Consider the following 22962-nt stretch of genomic DNA (forward strand, 5'->3'; position numbering starts at 1 on the left):
ATAGACGGCAGCCCACCAGGCTCCCCCGTCCCTGGGATTCTCCAGGCAAGAACACTGGAGCGGGTTGCCATTTCCTTCTCCAATGCACGAAAGTGAAAAGTGAAAGTGAAGTCGCTCAGTCATGTCCGACTCCTAGTGACCCCACGGACTGCAGCCTACCAGGCTCCTCCGTCCATGGGAGTTTCCAGGCAAGAGTACTGGAGTGGGTCGCCAGTGCCTTCTCCGTTTCATACATGAGGATGGCTCTAATAAAAAAAGACAGGAAGTAGCAAGTACTGATCAAGATGCAAAGAAATGGAACCCTTGCACCTTTCTCACTGGAATGTAAAATGACACGGCAACTGTGGAAAACTTTATCAGTTCTTCAAAATATTAAACTCATAGTTATCATATGATCCAATTAATTCCACTTCTTGAAAACAAAGCCTTGAACAGGTACTTGTATGCCAGTGTTCCTTGCAGCATTATTCATTCATGATAGCCAAAAGGTTGAAACAACTTGAGTCCATCACCAGATGAATGGATAAAATGTGGTATATCCATACCACGAACTATTATTCAGCCACAAAAAGGAATGAAGTTTTGACACTTGCTACAACATGGGTGAACCTTGGAAACATTATAAGTGAAATAAGCCAGACACAAAAGGATAAATATTGCATGTCACCACTTACTTACACAAATTTGTAGAAACAGAAAATAGTTTACAGGTTACCACGGGCTGGTGGGAGGGGGAATGAGGATTCTTAATGGGTACAGAATGTCTGTTTGAGATGATGAAAAACCTTTGGAAATATAGAGTGGGAATGTAATTGCGAATATAAGCTTCCCAGGTAGCACTGTTGGTAAAGAATCTGCCTGCCAGTGCAGGAAACACAAGAGATATGGGTTCGATCCCTGGGCTGGGAACATCCCCTGGAGTAGGAAATGGTAACCCACTTCAGTATTCCTGCTGAAAAATTCCATGGACAGAGGAGCCTGGTAGGCTACAGTCCATGGGGTCACAAAGAGTGGGACACGACTGAGTGCACGTGCACGCATATGCTGAATTGTATACTTCAATATGGTTAAAATGGAAAGTTTTATGTAAAAAACTAGAAACCTAAAGTCTAACACTAAAGTATCAGTTAATCTATACCTTATCAGAGTGTTTTATAAAATATAAGTAAGTGTCCTGAAGAATTAAAGAAGGGGGAGGCCATGGACAATCTCTGGTCAAGTAAGTTTGGGGAACTCAGTTAATTCATTTCTTTAACATGTGAAAGCCCAAGAAAGGGAATATGGTATGGGGCATTTTAAACTATTTAACCTAAGTCCTATTTTTTTGAGGGTCATCTTATAGAACTAATGTTATATAGAATGTCCTCTGGGAAACTTTGGGTAAACAAATTACATACAGTATAGTCATTCCATGGAAATCTCTGTACCTGTTAAGAATGATGTACCTGTTAAGAATGTTTATACTGTATTGTAAAGTAAAAAAGTAGTTTTATTAATGGTATCTCATTTATGTTTTTTAAAAGTATATGTATATATTTTATAGGGATCTATAACAGAAAAAATTCTGTAAGGCTATATGCCAAAATGTTTACATTTCTAGGAGGTGGAAGATGCATGATTTTGTTTTCATTTGTGTTTCTCTTTGCTTGTCTGTATTTTCATTTTCTTTCACATAGCAAACCTGTTACTTGTATAATCAAGAAATAATAGAAGATAAATATGTTTTAGAAATTCATATGCAGTTCTGACAAATGTGAGGGAAAGGATAAGAGCATCAGTGCTCCCTTATCACTATTGGATTCTTCACTTGAGTGTGTGCGTGTTAAGTCACTTCAGTCATGTCCAGTCAAGTCTGCGACCCTATGGACTGTAACCTGCCAGGCTCCTCTGTCCATGGGATTCTCCAGGCAAGAATACTGAAGTGGGTTGCTGTGCCCTCCTCCAGGGGATCCTCCAGGGGATCTTCCCAACCCTGGGATCGAACACACATCTCTTACATCTCTGGCATGGGCAGGTGTAAGAGGTATAAGGTGCTACCACCTGGGAAGCCCCCATACATTGGCAGGAGGGTTCTTTACCACTAGCACTCCCTGGGACTCTTCACTTCTATTTTAATTTTCACTGAAGGAGAGTCAAAGAGCCTTTCACCTGTTTGAATGTTCTGCTCATTAAAAAATTCCCCCAGATATTGAACTAAATCTATCTTCCATTCTTTGGTCTTAATTTGTCATAGGGAATGCCACAAAAATAGGCAAAGTCTATCTATCACCTCTACCCTAGTGGCTCAGATGGTAAAGAATCAGCCTGCAATGCAGGAGACTCGGGTTTAATCCCTGGATCGGGAAGCTCCCCTGGAGAAGGGCATGGCAACCCACTCCAGTATTCTTGCCTGGAGAATCCCATGGACAGAAGAGCCTGGTGGGCTACAGTTCCATAGGATCACACAGAGTCAGACATGACTGAGCGACTGAGCAGCAGCATCACCTCTCCCATAGGTGTAGACTTTCAGATATTTGGCAACAGCTACCATGTCCAGACAGATCTTTTCTATTCTAGGTTTCCATTCTAGTCTTTTTTCTCTGAGATGGTTTCCAGGCCTTGTTACCATCCTGGCCATTAACCTCCAATTTGTCAATATCCTTCAAGTGTGGCACCCAGAAATGACTACAACAGTCCACTCTTGTTTTTCACATTTCCTTATCAGTTCCTAAAAACTTGTGATATTATTAGATCCCTCTGATTAAAAAAATAATTTCAGATTATTTCCCAGTGCAATAGGACTGTATTCTGAATCCTATCCTAAGACTGTATATGAGAGATACTCAATTATCTATTTTTCCCATCTTCTAATTTCTAAAGCTATATAGATGAATAAAATATTCTAGGTCAGTTCCTCATCAGATCTCTTGCATTTATTGTAACCTTAATAGAATGTTTGCCAAACACCAAAAGGATAATGAGCTTCCACACTGATGGTGAGGGAAGAGGTGCCCTGTAGTCTGGCCAAGGAATCTGAAGACCCTCTTGTCCTATACCATTTTCTACTCTTTGTCTTAGTCATTTGATATCAGTTTTTAGATTAGTCAAGCTTCATCCAGATTAACTGGCCTCTCTATTGAGATGCATTTCATAAGATGATAGTGACAAGCCAGGGTTCACAGTGATGTAGAACGTCATATCTTGTCCTTAATCTGATCCCAGATCTCCCAACCACAGCAACCCACTCCAGTATTCTTGCCTTGAGAATCCAATGGACAGAGGAGCCTAGTGGCTACAGTCTATAGGGTCACAAAGAGTCCGACATGACTGAGGGACTGAGCACTGAGTGCATGAGCACTCCCAACCAACCTAGTGTATATTGGTCTCATTTCCAGCCTAGTGAATCCTTTGGCTTTTATTCCTTTGGCCATTCTCCCACTATTTAAAAGAACCTGTTAAACCATATATACCAGCTCTAAATAGCATTGGCTCAATGCCTTCTACCATGCACATGTTCCTGGGTGCTTAGTTTTTTCAAGCGAGTGGTTTCCTAATTGTAGAGACTGCATCTTGGTCCACAGTTTACACAGGATACTTATTACTTACACTTGCTAAGCAGATATATCTTTAAATTTTCAACTTTTGAAGAGTTTTTATTTAAACTAGTATATGGTACAGTAAACTCTAGTCAATATTCTGTAATAACCTAAATGGGAAAAGAATTTGAAAAAGAAAAAAATCAACTCAGTTGAGATGTAATTTACATACTTACTATAAATTTCATCTATTTTAAGCTTTCAGTCAAGATATAGACCACTTCCATAGAAATGTCCACTGACCTTTCATCATTAATCTTCTACTCCTACCACCGGCTCCAGATGACCACTGATCTCCTTTTTATCATCACTACAGGTTAGAGTTCACTTTTATAGAATTTCATAGATATGTATAAAATCATACAGTATATATTCTTTTGTGTCTAGTTGCTTTTGTTTAGAATGTCCTTGAAATCCATTCATGTTGTTTCCTGGATCAGCACTTCATCTCTTTTATTGCTAAGTTGTGTTTCGTTGTATGTATATGGCACAATTTGCTTATCCATTAACATTTTGATGGACATCTAGGTTGTTTCCAGTTATGGGTTATTACAAATAAAGCTGCTATGAATATTTGTGTTTAAGCTTTTGTGTAGATGTGTATTTTAATTTCTCTTGAGTAAATGCCTAGTAGGATTGCTATGTTATGTGAGTGTATGTTTAACTTTGAAAGAAATTGCTGATCTGTTTTCCAAAGTAATTTTACCATTTTATATTCCCATCAGCAATGCATGTTCATTTATGTGGCCCATGTATGTAGTTTGTTTAAATGATAGTTTGATTTTGAAATCCTAATTTTCAAAAGGATTTGTTGTGTTAAATGTTGCTTGAGATAGGAAAGCCATCAGTGAGAGTGAGGAAATATGTTTAACTATGTTTATTTTATCAAAAATGCTCATCAGATTATATTTGCTTTCAAAGAATTTACCTTGTTTAGCTTGAGTTTGGGTATTTAGCCAAATACAATTATTCATTACTGTTTAAGATGATCAGCTGAAGGGAATACTTCCTTCAAAAGATAATCCTATTTGACTTAGAAAATAAACTGACTTAACTTTCTCCAGAGGCTTCTAAGTTTCTTTAGGAATAGCTTCATATGACTTCTCGCTTTTAGTTAACTTCAAGATAAATTCATAGATAAATCATAGTCAGTTAAAGAGAAGCTATGGCTTGCTAAAGTCCCAGTGACATACTAACGTGTATGTAGCCTCCCAAACTCACTCACTTACTGACAGGAGAAGAGTGACTTTCATAGGTATTTGCCAGTGTCCTGTTGTTCAGGGGGCTGTGGGTACCAGGAAAGCTATGAAGCATGGTATCAGCCTTTGGATCTTGGTGAAAGAAAGAAAGAAAAAAGCAAACCAAATAGATGTACTTGGTCTATTTCATCATACCTAAGATCCAAGGGTTTAATAGAGCACATGTTACCAAGCAACACACTTTGCTAATTTCACTTTACCAAATAGGAACTCCAGCAGAAGTGCCAGGATTGTCTGAGTCTTGTCTGGGACTCCTCAAATGTTGAGCAGGAGAAGGAAACTATTTGTGTACTAGAAATGTAGTACCACATTTGGCCATCAACTAAAGGGTTTTGTTCTCTCTTTTACTACATTGTGAAAGCAGAGGTAGTGTACTTACTTACCTTTAGGGATGTCTATCCCATTGTAGATATAGTGTTCTGCAGCAAGCAGATCCAACATTGTTTTCCTTTGTGACCCAGGACTCACACAATACCACATTTGAGGGCTAATATCACATTTGGGGGTCATTAGGCAATGCTTGCTCGATGTCAGAGCTAAAACCATCCTGCTCCTAGCTTTTTTGTTTGTTTGTTTCCATGACAAGCTTTTCTTCAGTCTCTAATTTTCTCTAAACTATTTTAAAATATTGTTCACTCCATTCAAAGGCTTACTTTCCCTTTATAAATCAATACTGAAAGACTACATTACTACATTATCTTGAACTTTTCTTGCTTGTAAGCCTTTCAGAGAACCTGGGTTCATCTGTGTGATTTTATGGGATCTCACTATTAAAAGATAACTGAAACTAGGGAAAGAGCTCTGGGGTTCAGATTCTTAGGCTGAGTGGTTCAAAGTCCCATATTATTTTTCATGAATGAAAATGGCCTTTTTTTTTCAGTGGCACTGGGTCTTAGCTGTAGCATATGGGATTTATTTCCCTGATCAGGGATCAAACCCCAGGCCCCCGCATTGGGAGTGTGGAGCCTTAGCCACTGGACCACCAGAGAAGTCCCGAAAATGGCCTTTTTTAAGAAACAAAGCTCATTTCTCAGGAAGTTGAATGGCAGAGACTAATCATGGTAACGGAAACTAGGCACCGTCTCTCTGCTGATGTATTATTTATCGTATTTATATTCTGTTTCTTCCCCCAAAGGACTTGAATTAGAGACAACTGAAGTTGAGAGTTTGTCTTTAGTTTTAGCTTGCTTTCTGTTGCCTCTTTCCCTCCAGCAGCCCAAGTGCCAGCCTTCCCTGCCGGTGCTCCCAGAGGTTTATTTTCTTACCATCTTCTAATCAAAACTCCGATCCTAGCAAGTCTATATTAGAAATTCTGATTAAAGTTCTTCGCAGGAAAATTAAAGTGACCAATAAATTTAACTTTGAGGGAAGGTGTTTGTATTTTAAAGCAGTAATTTACTTCTAACCTCAGTCATTAGATTTTGAGGGTTAGTGGTCAGGGGATGATGTAGCTGGGAGCTTCTATTCCCTTCTATTCCTGTCCCCTCTCCCCATCTCTCCCAAGCATGACATGGAGTAAGCACAAGCCATGGGCCCTTCTGTCCTACATTGCCTTTTTTTATTTTTAAAAATTTCCTTTTAATGGTAAATACTCATAGAAAACTTGGGAAATCCAAAGAACTACAAGATTAAAAATTTACTAATAGTCTTAACTCTCAAAGATGATCAATAATATTTTGATGTACTTCCAGCCTTTTCCCCTATTTATATTTTTGAAATATTTTTGTGATCATGCAATATATAAAATTTCATATTTTTTGTTTGACTTATTTATTTAAAAATTTAACAGTTTTTTATATCAATATAAATTCTGACCAGAGGCTATAAGTACATAGTCCATGTGTATGTTTGCTTACTATCTTACCCTGACTACAATTTCTTCAATTAGATCCTTATTTGGGGACATTTAGGTTATTTTCTCTTTAAAAAAATGGAGTATTATTGACCTAGAACACTATGTTAGTTCCCTGTGACTCATTTATTTGTAACTGGAAGTCTGTATCTCTTAGTCTCCTTTACCTATTTACTCATCCTCCCAACCCACCTTCCCCTCTGGCAACCACATGCTTGTGCTCTGTATCTATGACTCTTTCCTGTTTTGTTATGATTGTTCATTTGTTTTTGAGATTCCACATCTAAGTGAAATCGTACAATAGTCCTTATCTGACTTATTTCACTTAGTACAATACCCTCTAGGTCCATCCATGTTTTCGTAAATGGCAAGATTTCATTATTTTTTTATAGCTGAGTAATATTCCATTGTGTATATGTATCACATCTTCTTTATCAACTCATCTATCGATGAACACTCAGGTTGCCTCCATGTCTTGGCTGTGTGAATAACGTTGCACTAAACATGGAGGTGCACATATTTGTGAATTAGTGTTTTTGTTTTCTTTGGGGAAAATACCCAGAAGTGGAATTGCTGAATTGTAGGGTAGTTCTATTTGTAATTTTTTGAGGAGCCTCCATACTGTTTCCCACAGTGGCTGCACCAATTTAGAGTCCCGCAAGAGTGCATGCGGGTTCCATTTTCTCCACATTCTCACCAATGCTTATGATTTGTTGTCTCTTTTGATAATAGCCATTCTGACAGGTGTGAGGTGGTTTTGATTTGCATTTCCCTGGTAATTAGTGCTGCTGAGCAAATTTTCATGTACTTGTTGGCCTTCCGTATGTCTTCTTTGGAAAAATGCCTAATCAGATCCTCTGCTCATTTTAAAATTAGGTTGTTTGTTTTTTTGATGTTGAATTGTATGAGTTCTGTGTATATATCCTCATTATTGTCTCCATTTATTTACGAGGAAGCTGAGGCTTGGGAGAGTTAATCACTTGCCCAAATTTCCTCCTAAAGAAATAGGTACCATAATCGTACCTGTGGCATAGAATTACTGTGAAGATTAAATTTACTATCTGCAGCATGTAAAAATACCAAGTTACCTGTCAAATAATAAGCACGCAGTTTTAAAAGTGCTGGTTGTTATTGTTCTTATATACTAACTAGTCTCTGTAATGAACTAGTTACAGAGGCCAGCCAGAGATATCATCCAGTATCCCCTTCTAGACTTTGGTGGCATGTAATACTGAGTTTCCGTTTATGTTGGTGTTATAGAGCTTCATTTAAAATAAATTTAGGTAGGGAAAGGTAAGTCAATTTAAAGAAACCATTAGGTATCAGGTAGTATGTGGATATGGCACAGATGATGATAAATATATATGAATGCCTACCTCAGTGGTTCCTCATTCCTAGAATAAATTTAAACTCTGTAGTGCAGCAGTCACTCTATTTAATATTGCACTGTGCAATGTTAATATTAATTATTGATATTTAAGAACAACATGTTATATTACTCTAATATCATAATTTCACTCCCAGCACCTCATCCCCTTTAGCCTACTCTATCTTTCCTTTTTTCTTATTACATTCTAACAGTCTCTGTTTATTTATTTTAGAGTTTGTTTATTACTTTTATTGTTTGTATCTCTTCACTAGAATGTAAACTCCCCCAGGGCAGGAATCTTTTTCTGTTTTTGTTCACTAAGTGAATAAACTGCCTAAAACAGTGCATGGCCTGTAACAGATAGTCACTAAATATTTAGTGACTGATTAGATGAATAAATGTGAAATTCACAGTCTTTTACAATCTGGTCCCAATCTATTTACAGGCCCACGTCTTGTCCTTCTACCCTCTGGGTATCACTGTTTCCAGCGCACACCGTTTGCTCCCACATCTCTATGCATTTACTTATACTCTCTCCTTTGGCCTGAATAAATAATCATGAATTCAAGCAGATATTTAGTTATAAGAATGTTCTTCACCATCTATCAATGAAAAATTTGAAAACAGCCTCAATATTCATCAATAAGGGATAACTTAGAGAAATCACGATAACTCCCACTTGAGGAAGGGCAATTTGGCAATATCTGTCCAAATTACAAATGTGCAGAGCCTCCGAAGCAGCAGTTGTGCTTTAGGCAGTTTATCCCACAGACATACTTGCTTGTATGTCAAATGAATATGTGCTGGTGAGTCACCGCAGTGCTTTAGTCACTCCTGTTAGACATAGCAGTGACAGAACTCATTACATTATTATGTAGAGCTATATTTATTGATGTGGGAAGATTATAATAGCTAACATTAATTCAACTTGCTATGTGTCAGGCACTGTGATAAGTGTTTTTATATATTTTTGTCTCACTGAATCCTCACAACAGCCCTATGAGGTAGTTACTATAATAGTCTTCACTTTACACAGGAGGAAATGGACTCAGAGACGTTAATTTACTTAACCAGGACCAGACAACTAAGTCTGTGCATGTGTTCTCAGTCGTGTGCGACTCTGAGACCCCATGGACTGTATCCAGCCAGGCTCCTCTGCCCATGGGGTTTCTCAGGCAAGAATACTGGAGTGGGTTGCCATTCCCTTCTCTAGGGGATCTGCCCAACCCAGGGACTGAACCTGTGTCTCTTGTGTCTCCTGCATTGGCAGGCAGATTCTTTACCACTAGCACCATCTGGGAAGCCCATGATGTCTGAAATACAGTATGACAGTATTTTGTGTACGATGATCCACTTTTGTAAGAAGAAATACATATAGATATCTAAGCTTATATATGTGTATATAAAATGGTTGGAAAGAAACACACCGGAATATTAATAGTTACATGGTGAATTATGGGTGGTTTTAATTTTCTTCTTTTTGCTTATCATTATTTTCTGAGTTTTCTGTTAAATTTTGGGGCTGACTTGGAAGAAGTGAAGCCAGGAGGCATGAATTAGTTGTGTAATTTTAAAGATGGCTAAATTTTTAAAGTTTGTTGGTAGTGTGGAATAGTGACACTGATATGAAGGAAGTGTTTTTAGGCTGAGAGAGAAAAACTAGCCAGGAGGGAAGAGCTTGCCCAAAGGGAAAGAGGATGGCCAAGTGTAGGAGAAGGCAAGAGAACCTAGTGTCAAGGACACAGGTGGAAGAGGAAACCTTGAGGAGGGAGTCCCTTGTTCTCTGGAGGCTGAGGAGTTGGGATGAGCAGGCAGATGTGAAAAAGCAGTGACTCAAGGACACGCAAGGTCAAGTACCAAGAGAATCGAGAGAATCAAGGGAGTTCCTGCTTGATGACCTATATCCTGTCATTGAAACTCAAAGCTTGGCCCTCAACTGAGGGGTTGGGGTTGGGGTGAGGGTGGGGTAAGGAATCTGAGGAGAGGGAGAGGATTGGAAAAAATCACGAAGAGAAATTTGATACAAATATTTAAAAGGACTACCTTGTAGCCCTTGGGGCCCTGCTGAGGCTGGCTGGCCTGGCTTTGTAACAGAGCCAATCTCATGACCTTCTCCAGCAATAGTTAGCAGGCTGGGAGTGGGAGGTGGAGAGAATGGATGGTGGGGTTTTCACAGGGCTGAGGATTGGCAGAGCAGGTGCTACAGAAGGTCACAGGGAGAGTGAGTCCAGAGATCAGCACTAGCATGGCTAAGATGGCTGATCACAGCACCAGCTTGGAAGGAGGAAAGGAAGCCAGCAAGCTACTGATGCCTCTGGGCAAGGAGTGGGAAGGAAGGACAGGCTGGTGGTCCTGGCAGCAGAGTGGTAGAGGGAGACCCATGCGAGGCTGAGGTCAGAGGGGGTGTTTCTGAGTTTGATACTGCATGTTGAAATGGTCCCCTATAGTGCCACTTGGAGTAAGTGGAAAGGAGCAGAAGGTAAACTGCACAGAATACAAGGGTGAAGACAGCATTAAAATAACTACAAGCTGATGAAGGGCAATTTGGCAATATCTATCAAAATTATGTGTGCCTTCCTTTTCATCCAGAAATTCAGCTTTGAGGCATTTATCTTACAGATAGATACACTTACTTTGGTGCAAGATGAATGCATAAGGTTGAGTCATTCCAACACTGTATGTAACCTCAACGGATTGGAAACAGCCTAAAAGTCCACCAAGAGTGATTTGATTCCTTAAATAAACTGTAGTTCTTCAATGGAATGCTAGATAGCTGGGAAAGGGAGGAAGCTCTTTGTGAGCTGATATAGAATGATCTCAAATATTTTGTTAGCTGAAAGAAGCAAGGTACAAATCAGTGGGAATAGTTCTCAATCTCTTTGCTGCTGCTAAGTTGTGTCAGTCGTGTCCAACTCTGTGTGACCCCACAGACGGCAGCCCACCAGGCTCCCCCGTCCCTGGGATTCTCCAGGCAAGAACACTGGAGTGGGTTGCCATTTCCTTCTGCAATGCGTGAAAGTGAAGCCGCTCAGTCGTATCCGACTCTTTGCGACCCCATGGACTGCATCCTACCAGGCTCCTTTGTCCATGGGATTTTCCAGGCAAGAGTACTGGAGTGGGGTGCCATTGTCTTCTCCGCAATCTCTTTGTTAACATGAGTAAAACATCCCAGGGAGGATACATAAAAAACCGTTAATGTTGGTTGCCTCTGAGGAGGGGGAGCTGTTGGCTAGGTAACAAGGTTTGGAAGGCGACTTTTCACTTGTCCTTTTGTTTTGTATCCTTTTTTTTTTTTTTTCACTTTATGGAAGTGTAATTACAAAATAAAAATTGTGTATATTAAAATTATACGACAGTATGTACCTTTTGAATTTTGAACCACAAGGATACATTACTGGGAAAATGAACTAAAACATTATATATATATATATATATATATATATAAAATTTGAATCTCTTTTATAGATACTTAATCACTTTTTTTTTAAGCACAAAAAAATCCCACTAGAGATTTGCTTCACATTAGTCACTTTGCCAGGGTCATGGGTGGGAATTTGAATGAAATTAAATTATGTGTTGATAATCGCTAAAGCTGGGTGTTGGGTATATGGGGGTTCATTTTCTTTTGAAACATGAACTTGTCATTTTTGTAGGTCAAAAATTGTCACATTTTGACAGTTTTATGTGCTGTTAAAGCCATTAAATGTCCTCATTATTAAGCTAATGCTGTTCTCATTATTTTTATAAATTTTCCATAAAATAAATGTTTTCAGTGAAAGGAAAAATAAAAGAGCTCCCACCAGGCCCTTGGTAGGAACATTCAGGTACGTTCTCATCCTGGCTCCTGTATCTAATTATTTAGTGGAAATTCCCATTGCCCCATTGACATCTGAAACAGCAGTACTGCCTTGTTGATTTCCCTTAATTATGGAACCTGGTACTGTTCTCGGGATTTTTCCTATTAACAACAATCTCTCCCCATCCTGTTGTGTGTTAATTGGGTACTACCTTATCCTTATTGCTGGTAAAGTTCATCCTGTTCTTCAAAAATCACTTCTTTAGTTTCTTATGATCGCCTAACATCCTCTTCCTGCCTCACAGTCTATTATTAGCAATCCTAACTAATTTGGAGCCATGCCTGTATGTATCCTGGCTACTTACATTAATCAATCTAGGGGCTGATGTGTCTAGGACATTCAGTATACCACACCATAAAGTTCATCCTAAGCCATCAGTAAGCCCGCTTGTGTTCAGCCTTTTGGCTTCTAGTGTTTTTGCTTATGCCTGCGCTTCTTACCGGAGAAAGCAATGGCACCCCACTCCAGTACTCTTGCCTGGAAAATCCCATGGATGTAGGAGCCTGGAGGGCTGCAGTCCATGGGGTCGCTAAGAGTCGGACACGACTGAGCGACTTCACTTTCACTTCTCACTTTCATGCATTGGAGAAGGAAATGGCAACCCACTCCAGTGTTCTTGCCTGGAGAATCCCAGGGACGGGGGAGCCTGGTGGGCTACCGTCTATGGGGTCGCACAGAGTCGGACACGACTGAAGCGACTTAGCAGCAGCAGCAGCAGCACTTCTTATGTTACCTCAGAGGCTATGGTGATTTGGGCCTGGCCCCTGACACCTGCTAATCCAGGCCTTTTTGTCTGTCCTTAGAAGGCAGGTGTCTTTCTCTTGCTGTCTACAGGCACCTCTTCTCTATAACTCACAGTCTGTTGGTCAACTCTGCTTCCATGTCCCATTGCCATCCCCAAACCTAATTAGTTCCCCCAACATTAAGCTTCTCCTTTACCTCCTCTGTAAAGAGCCTCCTCCGACCACCTCATCCTAGGAAGTCTGGTTTTAGCACACCTCCTCTGTGCCACCCTTCACCACACTGAATTGTCCTGGCCCTTTTTTTTGGTCCTGCCAGCCCCAGACTGTGAATTTCTGGGTTAAAGATGGAGACCATGTCTTGTTCTCCCTTGAATATCATACCTATCACAGCATCAGACACAATGGTTAAATGGTCGAAATAATATTTTTTTAATTTTAATGTGAAATATTTTCAACTTAAGGAAAATTGTCTGCAAAGAGAGTAAAAAGAAATTTCACATACTCTTGATGAAGATTTATCTATTGTTAGCATCTTGTTACATTTATCATTCTCTCTCGCTCTTTCTACACACACACACACACTTTTTTCTGAAACACTTCAAAGTTGCAGACAACATGTCCCATCACCCCCTAATACTTCAATGTATTTCCTAAGAACATTCTCTTATATAAACACAGTTAAGTTAGCAAATTCAAGAAATATAACATTGATACAGTATACTATTACAGATAATTGTCCCAAGAATGCTCTTTTTGCTATATTTGATAACCTTTTGAATTCTGTGGTAATAAGCCTGTAAGTCTGCAATTGATATTTTTCATGCTTCACACCTGATAAACTGATCAAAAAGCCACTTTGTCAAGATACTTAGTCACTGACTTTAATTTTACTTGAGCTACATAATATTTGTCTACAATTGTATTTGCACTAAATGTGGGCCTGTTTTACTAGAATGATGTATCAGGGAAGTAAAGAATCCAGCATGTTACTTTCATATTGAAATGGAATGTTGATACACCTGGAAGCTATAAAAATGTAAATCAACTATACCTCAATTAAAAATATTTTTTAAGTGAAAAAAAAAAAAAAAGGCAAAAACAACAAAGCAGCAGTGGAATGTTGATGTGCCCTTGTGCCCATTTCTGGGTCTCCATCAGTAGTATCACTGAGGCAGCCAGGAAGGCACCGTTTTACTCATTAACAGTGTGCTCAACCCTATGCTGGATACAGGGGAGAGAGAACATAAAGGAGCTCTCCCAAGGACCTTACAGTCTAGGAAGTAATGTGGCAGCCATACAGGGAACAATGAGCAGAGCAAAGAGAAGGCTAGCATTTGCTAGGCATCTATTAGGTGCCAGACACTTCAGAAACCCTGTAATGCAGGTATTATCCCCATTGGCCCAAGATCACAAAACTAGTAAACAGTAGAGTTAGGATATGAACCCAGGCCCCTATGACTCAAAATAAGAGCATATGAGGCAGCTTATAGTCATGTGCTCTGGGCCAGATGAGATGAATTAAATAAGTCTCAGTGAGATGCATAGAACCTACAAAGGCCACTCTGGGGACTCTCTGGGAGATAGAGTGTGTTGGGATGCTGACAACCAGCAGCAGGTGCTCCCACCCAAACCCCTTTAAAACCTGCCTGTTATAACTACCTGTTCTCACTGAAGGGCTCAGGCTCTGTCCACCTCCGCTTCTGGTGGACTTGGGGAGATGGGGAGGGGAAGCTGATTCACATTTCTACATTCAACTGCATTGGCCCCCTCTCCAACGCTAGTTGAATTGTTTATCTTCCAAGTGCCTTGACCTCCTGGGGGCAATTTCTCTACACTTCTCAACATCAGAAGCACAGCTCCCTCTGAGCTGAGAGGAGCCTCTTGCTTTACTACAGAACCCCACACCCTCCTGACCTGTCCTCTCCCACCCACCTACCCTTATGCTTCTTTTTGCATGGAAGGCACGACAGGAATTTAACATGTTTGTGTTTTTTTTTTTTTCCATGACAGGGAGAAGAGCTGGCTTAGACAGATGTAGAACCGCCCAGTCTACTTAAGGCATACCAACTGAATAGCTTAGTCCAAAACATCAGTTCTATAGATTAAAAACTTGAAAAAGGCCACATGCATTCTGACATTTTTTTCCCCAATGAAGAAACTAAGATGGAAAAGGAAAAGTTTGTTCCTAAGTCTGTAGTTCTAATCCTCAACAACCAAGGAGTTATGGTGTGTGGGGTTGGGGTTCTCTTAAAATAAAAATTAAATAAACGAAGGGTTTTGTAGGGTACTTAAAAGAAATGCAGGATTCTGCTTGATGTTTGTTAACTTTTTTATTTTGAAATAATTATACTCATAGGAAGTTGTCCTTCACGCAGTCTCCCCCAATGATTACTTCGCACATAATTATAGTTTCATATAAAGGCCAGAAAATTGACATAGGTACAATGTCTGTGTATAATTCTATGCTCTTTTATTACATGTATAGGTTCATAGAAACACCACCACAATCAAGACACAAAACTATTCTGTCATGACAAAGATCTCCCTGGTGTACCCCTTTATAGTCACACCAACCCTGTCACCCTCCACCATCTCTAATGTCTGCTGCTGCTGCTGCTGCTGCTGCTGCTGCTAAGTCGCTTCAGTTGTGTCCGACTCTGTGCGACCCCATAGATGGCAGCCCACTAGGCTCCCCCGTCCCTGGGATTCTCCAGGCAAGAACACTGGAGTGGGTTCCCTAATGTCTGGTAACCATTAAAATTTGTTCTCCATCTCTATAATTGTGTACTTCTAAAAGTACAGTTTCCTTTAGGAAATAGATTTGCACTCTAGTTTTCACAGAATCTCAGGTTTGAAGGAATAACTTCTCCAGGCCAGTCTCCCTTCCCATGCCCAGATTTTACCTACTACCTCTCTTCTAAGTGTCCAGCCAGCCCCTGTGACATGCAAACCAGACCCTTCTCCAGGATTTTAGAATGTTGAGGTATTTCATATAAATAGTTAGAGCAAAGATATTGTTTCTTTCCATAAATTTGTTCAGTAGTTAGCAAAACTCTTATCTTTAGGTTAAATATTACAAAATGCCCTCTCACCTGCTGATTTTCCCATCAGACACTGAGAGGAATGAAACATTGGAAGCCTGAAAGGCTCACAGAAAATTCCAGAAATCCTTTAACTATAGGTTAGCCTGGCTCCCAGCAATTGGGGCCTTTCAAATGTATGTGGTTCATGTGTGGAATTTATTTCTTGGGCTGATTGTGTGTTATCTACATGGTATCTACAAGTGTCATTCTGTAAGATAATCTTACTGTACCCAACTCCCCAGAACTCCCTTGTGGGGAATAGAGTTTTACAGGGCACCATGAAGGCAATGGCACCCCACTCCAGTACTCTTGCCTGGAAAATCCCATGGACAGAGGAGCCTGGTGGGCTGCAGTCCATGGGGTCGCTAAGAGTCGGACACGACTGAACGACTTCACTTTCACTTTTCACTTTCATGCATTGGAGAGGGAAATGGCAACCCACTCCAGTGTTCTTGCCTGGAGAATCCCAGGGATGGAGGAGCCTGGTGGGCTGCCGTCTATGGGATCGCACAGAGTCGGACATGACTGAAGCAACTTTGCAGCAGCATATAGCCTGTTTTACGAACATTAGAAAATAATGACTCAAAGTAATGGTAAAACCGGAAGGGGCTGGCAGAAGTGAAGCCACGGGGGTTCCACAATTAGGATTAATTTGGATCCCCCACCTCCTCTCCCCTGGACAGTTTTGAAATCTTTTCACAAGTTTAACTTATTTCTTATAGAGAGCACTGTGCTCTCCTTAACTGGACAGCAGCATGTGTATAGGTCTAGATTCAGCCCCATTAGGATGTGCCCTTTGGAATAAATGACTTCAAACTAATAGTTCCCTCCATAGCCGCCCCAGAGGCAGGGGTAGGAGAGCATCTGACTTTGGCCCAGGAGACACCACAGTCTAGTGAATGCCCTCTTCTTGAAGTTGGAACGACAGTGGCCCGTTCCCTACTTTCTTAATAAGGGCCCCTGCCTCCCACAACATTCCTGACTTCCCCTTGGGTGGGGAGAGTACAAACTGAGAAAGGAAAGGAGAGAATGCAGCTAGCTATGTGCTCTACCTCAAGTGCCATTCCTCTGGGTCCACATCATAACTTACAACCCAAAGACCTTCAGTACTCATGTCTTGGTATTTTCCCCTCATCAAATAACCCATGGGGGTTACTTGTATTTTCCGAAGTGAAAAGATATTTCCAACTAACTTAATAATCCTGGCATGTTCTCTGCTGCCTTAGTTTCTTTGGTGGGTAATTTTGTGGCTACTCTTCTGCTATCTTTTTCTTCAACCTGTGTTAAGAGAAGAGAAGACAAGGCTAGGTCATGGTCAGGATGCTGACTTTGGCAGTGCCCCTTCCTCCCTGGTGGCTCAGATGGTAAAGTGTCTGCCTACAATGCAGGAGACCTGGGTTCAATCCCTGGGTCAGGAAGATTCCCTGGAGAAGGAAATGGCAACCCACTCCATTATTCTTGCCTGGATAATTCCATGGACAGAGGAACCTGGTAGGCTACAGTCCATCTGGTCACAAAGAGTCAGACACGACTGAGGGACTTCACTTCCTCCCTGGGAGGCCTTCTTGTGGAAGGCAATTATCTTCAACTGCCAGAGCCTCAGTTTCCTCATCCACAAAAGTGGGATAAATAACTGCCCCCCTAACCTTACAAAGGTGGTCATTTAGATAAACAGATATTAGAAACATCTTTGTAAAATTTTCAAAAGGGAAAATATAGTGATCAAGATCTTCAAATACAGGGCTTCCCTGGTGGTCCAGTGGTTAAGAATCTGCCTTGCAATGCAAGGGACACCAGTTCAACCCCTGATCTGGGAAGATCCCACATGCACAGGGCAATTGATCCCCTGAGTCATAACTACTAAGCCCACTGTAACTATTGAAGCCCAGGCACCCTAGAGCCCATGCTCCACATCAAGAGAAGCCACCACAATGAGAAGCCCACACACTGCAATGAAGAGTAGCCCCTGCTTGCCACAAGTAGAGAGAGCCCATGTGCAGCAACAACAACATATCAGAGCCAGAAAAGAAAAGAAAAAATAGATCTTTTAAAAGCAGCTCAATTCCAGAAAAATAAACGACCCAATCAAAAAATGGGCCAAAGAACTAAATAGACATTTCTCCAAAGAAGACGCACAGATGGCTAACAAACACATGAAAAGATGCTCAACATCACTCATTCTCAGAGAAATGCAAATCAAAACCACGATGAGGTACCATTTCACGCCAGTCAGAATGGCTGCGATCCAAAAGTCTACAAGCAATAAATGCTGGAGAGGATGTGGAGAAAAGGGAACCCTCTTACACTGTTGGTGGGAATGCAAACTAGTACAGCCACTATGGAGAACAGTGTGGAGATTCCTTAAAAAACTGGAAATAGAACTGCCATATGACCCAGCAATCCCACTGCTGGGCATACTCACCGAGGAAACCAGAATTGAAAGAGACACCTGTACCCCAGTGTTCATCACAGCACTGTTTATAATAGCCAGGACATGGAAGCAACCTAGATGTCCGTCAGCAGATGAATGGATAAGAAAGCTGTGGCACATATACATAATGGAGTGTTACTCAGCCATTAAAAAGAATACATTTGAATCAGTTCTAATGAGGTGGATGAAACTGGAGCCGATTATACAGAGTGAAGTAAGCCAGAAAGAAAAACACCAATACAGTATACTATGCATATATATGGAATTTAGAAAGATGGTAACAATAACCCTATATGCGAGGCAGCAAAAGAGACGCAGATGTATAGAACAGTCTTTTGGACTCTGTGGGAGAGGGAGAGGGTGGGATGATTTGGGAGAATGGCATTGAAACATGTATAATATCATATAAGAAACGAATCGCCAGTCCAGGTTTGATGCAGGATACAGGATGCTTGGGGCTGGTGCACTGGGATGACCCAGAGGGATGGTACAGGGAGGGAGGTGGGAGGGGGGTTCAGGATTGGGAACACATGTACACCCATGGCGGATTCATGTTGATATATGGCAAAACCAATACAATATTATAAAGTAGCCTCCAATTAAAATAAATAAATTTAAATTAAAAAAAGGAAATATACATTGTGATTTTAAATGGCTGATAATAAACTATTAAATAAATATGTGCTTTTAAAAATTTTTATTCAAAAAGTTGTAAGACTGTTAGATAATCAGCTCATATATATTAGGCATACAGATCCTACTAAAGTAGATTTTGTGAGCTGAGTGTGAGTTTCAAGAGCCTTGAAACATGCTAAACAGACAAGCAATGAGACTAGGTGTGTTTATGTGATTTACTTCCTTATATCAGCAATAACATTTTAATCTATTTTAATGATGTTGTTTAAAATGGAAGTCATTCTAAAACTAAGAGCAACAGAACTTTTATATGATATCCAAGTATAATAACTGATACAGTTAATTTTGGTAACTCATATTCAATAAACCATTTAAAACAGAAAAAAAATTAAAACTCTTCAAATACAGTATAAAAATATGATTTACAATCTTCTTTAAGAATGTTTAGAAAAACATTCTTAAAATAACTTTTATAAGTCATCTATTTTACTTTACATGGCTTTGGGGGGCCTATTTTGACTCAATTCTTAGTATTGTTCAATATATTTTTTAGCATGAGGGCAAGGTTGGTCATAAAATGTGATGAAATCTATTGGAACGTGGGATTTTTAAAAAAAAGAATGTGGGATAAAGTGATTCAAATAGGTGTTTATAAGACAGAGAAGACACATTAGGAATTTGATTTCATGCACGTAGACAATGAGCTTTGTTGAGCCAGTAGATTTTCTATTTTTCAGTAGAAACACTGTTTCACAACAGCAGGATGCATCCTGGTCAGTTGGGTGTAAAGTAGAATGTCAATCAAAACCCCTGTGGCCCCCCTCTCACCAGGCCAGTTTGCATGCCTCTTCACCTAGTCTTACTTTGTGAGGACAGATTGCCCTGAACTAGATCCCTGGGGCTTTGAACTGAGACTTTCATCAGGTTTCTGCTGCTGCTGCTGCTGCTGCTAAGTCGCTTCAGTCATCTCCAACTCTGTGCAACCCCATAGACGGCAGCCCACCAGGCTCCCCCATCCCTGGGATTCTCCAGGCAAGAACACTGGAGTGGGGTGCCATTTCCTTCTCCAGTGCATGAAAGTGAAAAGTGAAAGTGAAGTCTCTCAGTCGTGTCCGACTCCTAGTGACCCCATGGACTGCAGCCTACCAGGCTCCTCTATCCATGGGATTTTCCAGGCAAGAGTACTGGAGTGGGGTGCCATTGCCTTCTCTGCAGGTTTCTGCTAAAGGCTAATTAATCATCAGATCAACTCATTGCAAAAGCAAGTGGTCATGCTGATCCCTTGAGTCATTAGGGCAACAGAAAGAGAAGGAAATGGCCTTACCCTCCTTCCAGGATTAGAAGAGAGAAGTTCCTGAGATCTAATGAATTTCTGCTAAATTTGGGGTGTGCTCCCCAATTGTGCTTTTTCTCTTTTTTCCTGTAATATTCCTTTCAAAAAGCTACCCAGAAAACAAAGGGGCCTATTGCATTGCCCAGAGGTTTTCAGTCATTTAAGGCTCCCTTCTCAGTGTAAGCAGAGCTATAGGCTAAAACTGCTCATTTGGTTGGAAAGTGAAACCTGCCTTTCCTGCCTATGTGATGTCAAACTGGCCTGATGGATTTTTTAAATGCATGTACCAGTTATATGAGTCTATAGCATATCTTCTATCTGTTCTGGGAGAGTTTTTGGTTTGCGGTTTGGTTCATATTTCAGCCAACAGGTACTGTCAAGGGGGACTAACTTTGAAAAGTGGTCCAAATATTTTTTCTGACCTCTGAACACCCTGAAATATTTACCTGTCTATGCTGCTGCTGCTGCTAAGTCGCTTCAGTCGTGTCCAACTCTGTGCAACCCCATAGACAGCAGCCCACCAGGCTCCCCCATCCTTGGGATTCTCCAGGCAAGAACACTGGAGTGGGTTGCCATTTCCTTCTCCAACGCATGAAAGTGAAACGTGAAAGTGAAGCCGCTCAGTCGTGTCCGACTCTTAGCGACCCCATGGACTGCAGCCCACCAGGCTCCTCTGTCCATGGGATTTTCCAGGCAAGAGTACTGGAGTGGGACACCATTGCCTTCTCCATTACCTGTCTATACGATACCATAATACATGGTCTAAAAGTGAACAAGTCTTTCAGGGGAGCAAGTGATTGTTTGTATGATAGCAAACACTTTGGTTTTCTGTTGTTGTTGTCACTGTCATCTGCCAAGATGAATGGTTGTTCCTGTTGTGTAAACACATACTATCACCTCCTTTTCCTTTTTCACTGAGTTGACCCCAAAGTGAGCCCCCTAGCTGGGAGACAGCATGCTCTGAGCAGTAAAATTATAAACTCTGAAGCCAAACAGATCTAAGTTTAGCTGTGGAGGTCTTTAAAAGTCTGAATAATATCTCTGAGCTTTAGTTATCTCGTCTGTAAATTGGGCATGATATCATCTGCCTTGAGGAGTTGTTGCAGGATTCTTAGGATGCTATTGTAAATGTCTACCCTGGACCAAGGAGTCAGTGTGTCTTAACTTTTTGGTTACCTACAGATCACCTGGGGGATCTTACTAAACTCCTGACCCTGATTCAGAAGGTCTGAGGTGGGGCCAGAGAATCTTCATTGCCAATAAGCCTCAGGAGATGCCCACGAGGCTGGTTCATGGACCACACTTGGAGTAGCAAGGGTCTAGATAACATTTGCAAAGTACCTTAGCACAGTTAATGCTTAATACATGGTTACTCCAAAATAATTCAATCACTTGCTTAAAAATCACTGAGAAGAAACTATTTTCCCCCAAAGATAATACCAGTCTGCCTTTAGCTCCATTCTCATAGCCTTTGCAAAAGTACCTCATTGGGATTGGCCATGGTTGGTAATTTCTGAAAGCAGATAATGGGTAAATGGGAGAGGTTCATTATACTATTATCTCTGCTTCTGAACATGTTTAATATTTTCAATAATAAGACTTTTTAAATTAAAAGAGATTTTTAGGGTAGTGACATCATTCTATATGATACTAAATATATATGATATTATAATGGTGGGTACATGGCATGAATTTGTCCAAGCCCATAGAACGGACAACAAGAGTGAATCCTATTGTAAACTATGGACTTTGTTGGATAATGATTTATCAGTGCAGATTGATCCATTATAACAAATGCACCTTTGTGGGATGTGGATGGTGGGGGAGGCTATGCATGTGTTGGGGGTTAGGACAGGGATATACAAGAAGTCTGTACTTTCTATTCCATTTTGCTGTGAACCCAAAATTGCTCTAAATAGTAAAGTCTATTAAGAAAACTCCACAAACAAGAACACCTGTTTTCTAACAGCCTGTGAACAGTAGAAGATACAGGTGTAGAAGTACAGTCATTAGCTAAAAAATCACCTTCACTAGGGGAGAGAGTGGAGAAGGCAATGGCAAGCCACTCCAGTACTCTTGCCTAGAAAATCCCATGGATGGAGGAGCCTGGTAGGCTGCAGTCCATGGGGTCGCTAAGAGTCGGACACGACTGAGCGACTTCACTTTAACTTTTCACTTTCACACAATGGAGAAGGCAATGGCAACCCACTCCAGTGTTCTTGCCTGGAGAATCCCAGGGACGGTGGAGCCTGGTGGGCTGCCGTCTATGGGGTCACACAGAGTCGGACACGACTGAAGCGACTTAGCAGCAGCAGGGGAAAGAGGGAGCTTTTGTTTCAATTCCCCCAAATAAACCCATTCCTAACCTGGCCTGCTATGACTTAGGATTTTGCAAAAGTAATTTGCCCATCCATCTCAGGGTTTAACACGTTTTTTTCCCCTTAATATTATCACAGTTTACACTTTGTCAAGATGGGTTTTGAATTGTTTTTCTCTACCTTGGACTAAAATCTGTCTATGCATGCATGGCATCACCGACTCAATGAACATGAGTTCGTGTAAACTCTGGTAGTTGGTGATGGACAGGGAGGCCTGGCATGCTGCAGCCCATGGGGTTGCAAAGAGTCAGACATGACTGAGAGACTGAACTGAACTGAACTGACTGATGTATGCATGGTCAGTCGCTAAGTTGTGTCCTACTCTTTGCAACCCTATGGATTGTAGCCCACCAGGCCGTCTGTCCATGGGATTTTCCAGGCAAGAGTACTGGAGTGGGTTGCCATTTCCTCCTCCAGGGGATCTTCCCAACCCAGGGATCAAACCC

General features: G+C 40.9%; 1 protein-coding gene across 2 annotated transcripts in view; it reads left to right on the forward strand.

The window, feature by feature from the left end:
• Positions 1 to 14934, forward strand: part of LOC109554993 (P2R1A-PPP2R2A-interacting phosphatase regulator 1-like) — a 67052-nt gene extending 52118 nt beyond the window's left edge. For both annotated transcript variants that reach the window (XM_070783764.1, XM_019955552.2), the window contains 2 exons: positions 3774 to 3891; positions 14666 to 14934. The gene's annotated coding sequence lies outside the window, so the exon portion shown is untranslated. The remainder of the gene's footprint in view (positions 1 to 3773; positions 3892 to 14665) is intronic.
• The last annotated feature ends 8028 nt before the right edge of the window (positions 14935 to 22962 follow it).

The sequence above is a fragment of the Bos indicus genome, chromosome X, assembly GCF_029378745.1.
Source record: "Bos indicus isolate NIAB-ARS_2022 breed Sahiwal x Tharparkar chromosome X, NIAB-ARS_B.indTharparkar_mat_pri_1.0, whole genome shotgun sequence".
NCBI classification, from domain to species: Eukaryota; Metazoa; Chordata; class Mammalia; order Artiodactyla; family Bovidae; genus Bos; species Bos indicus.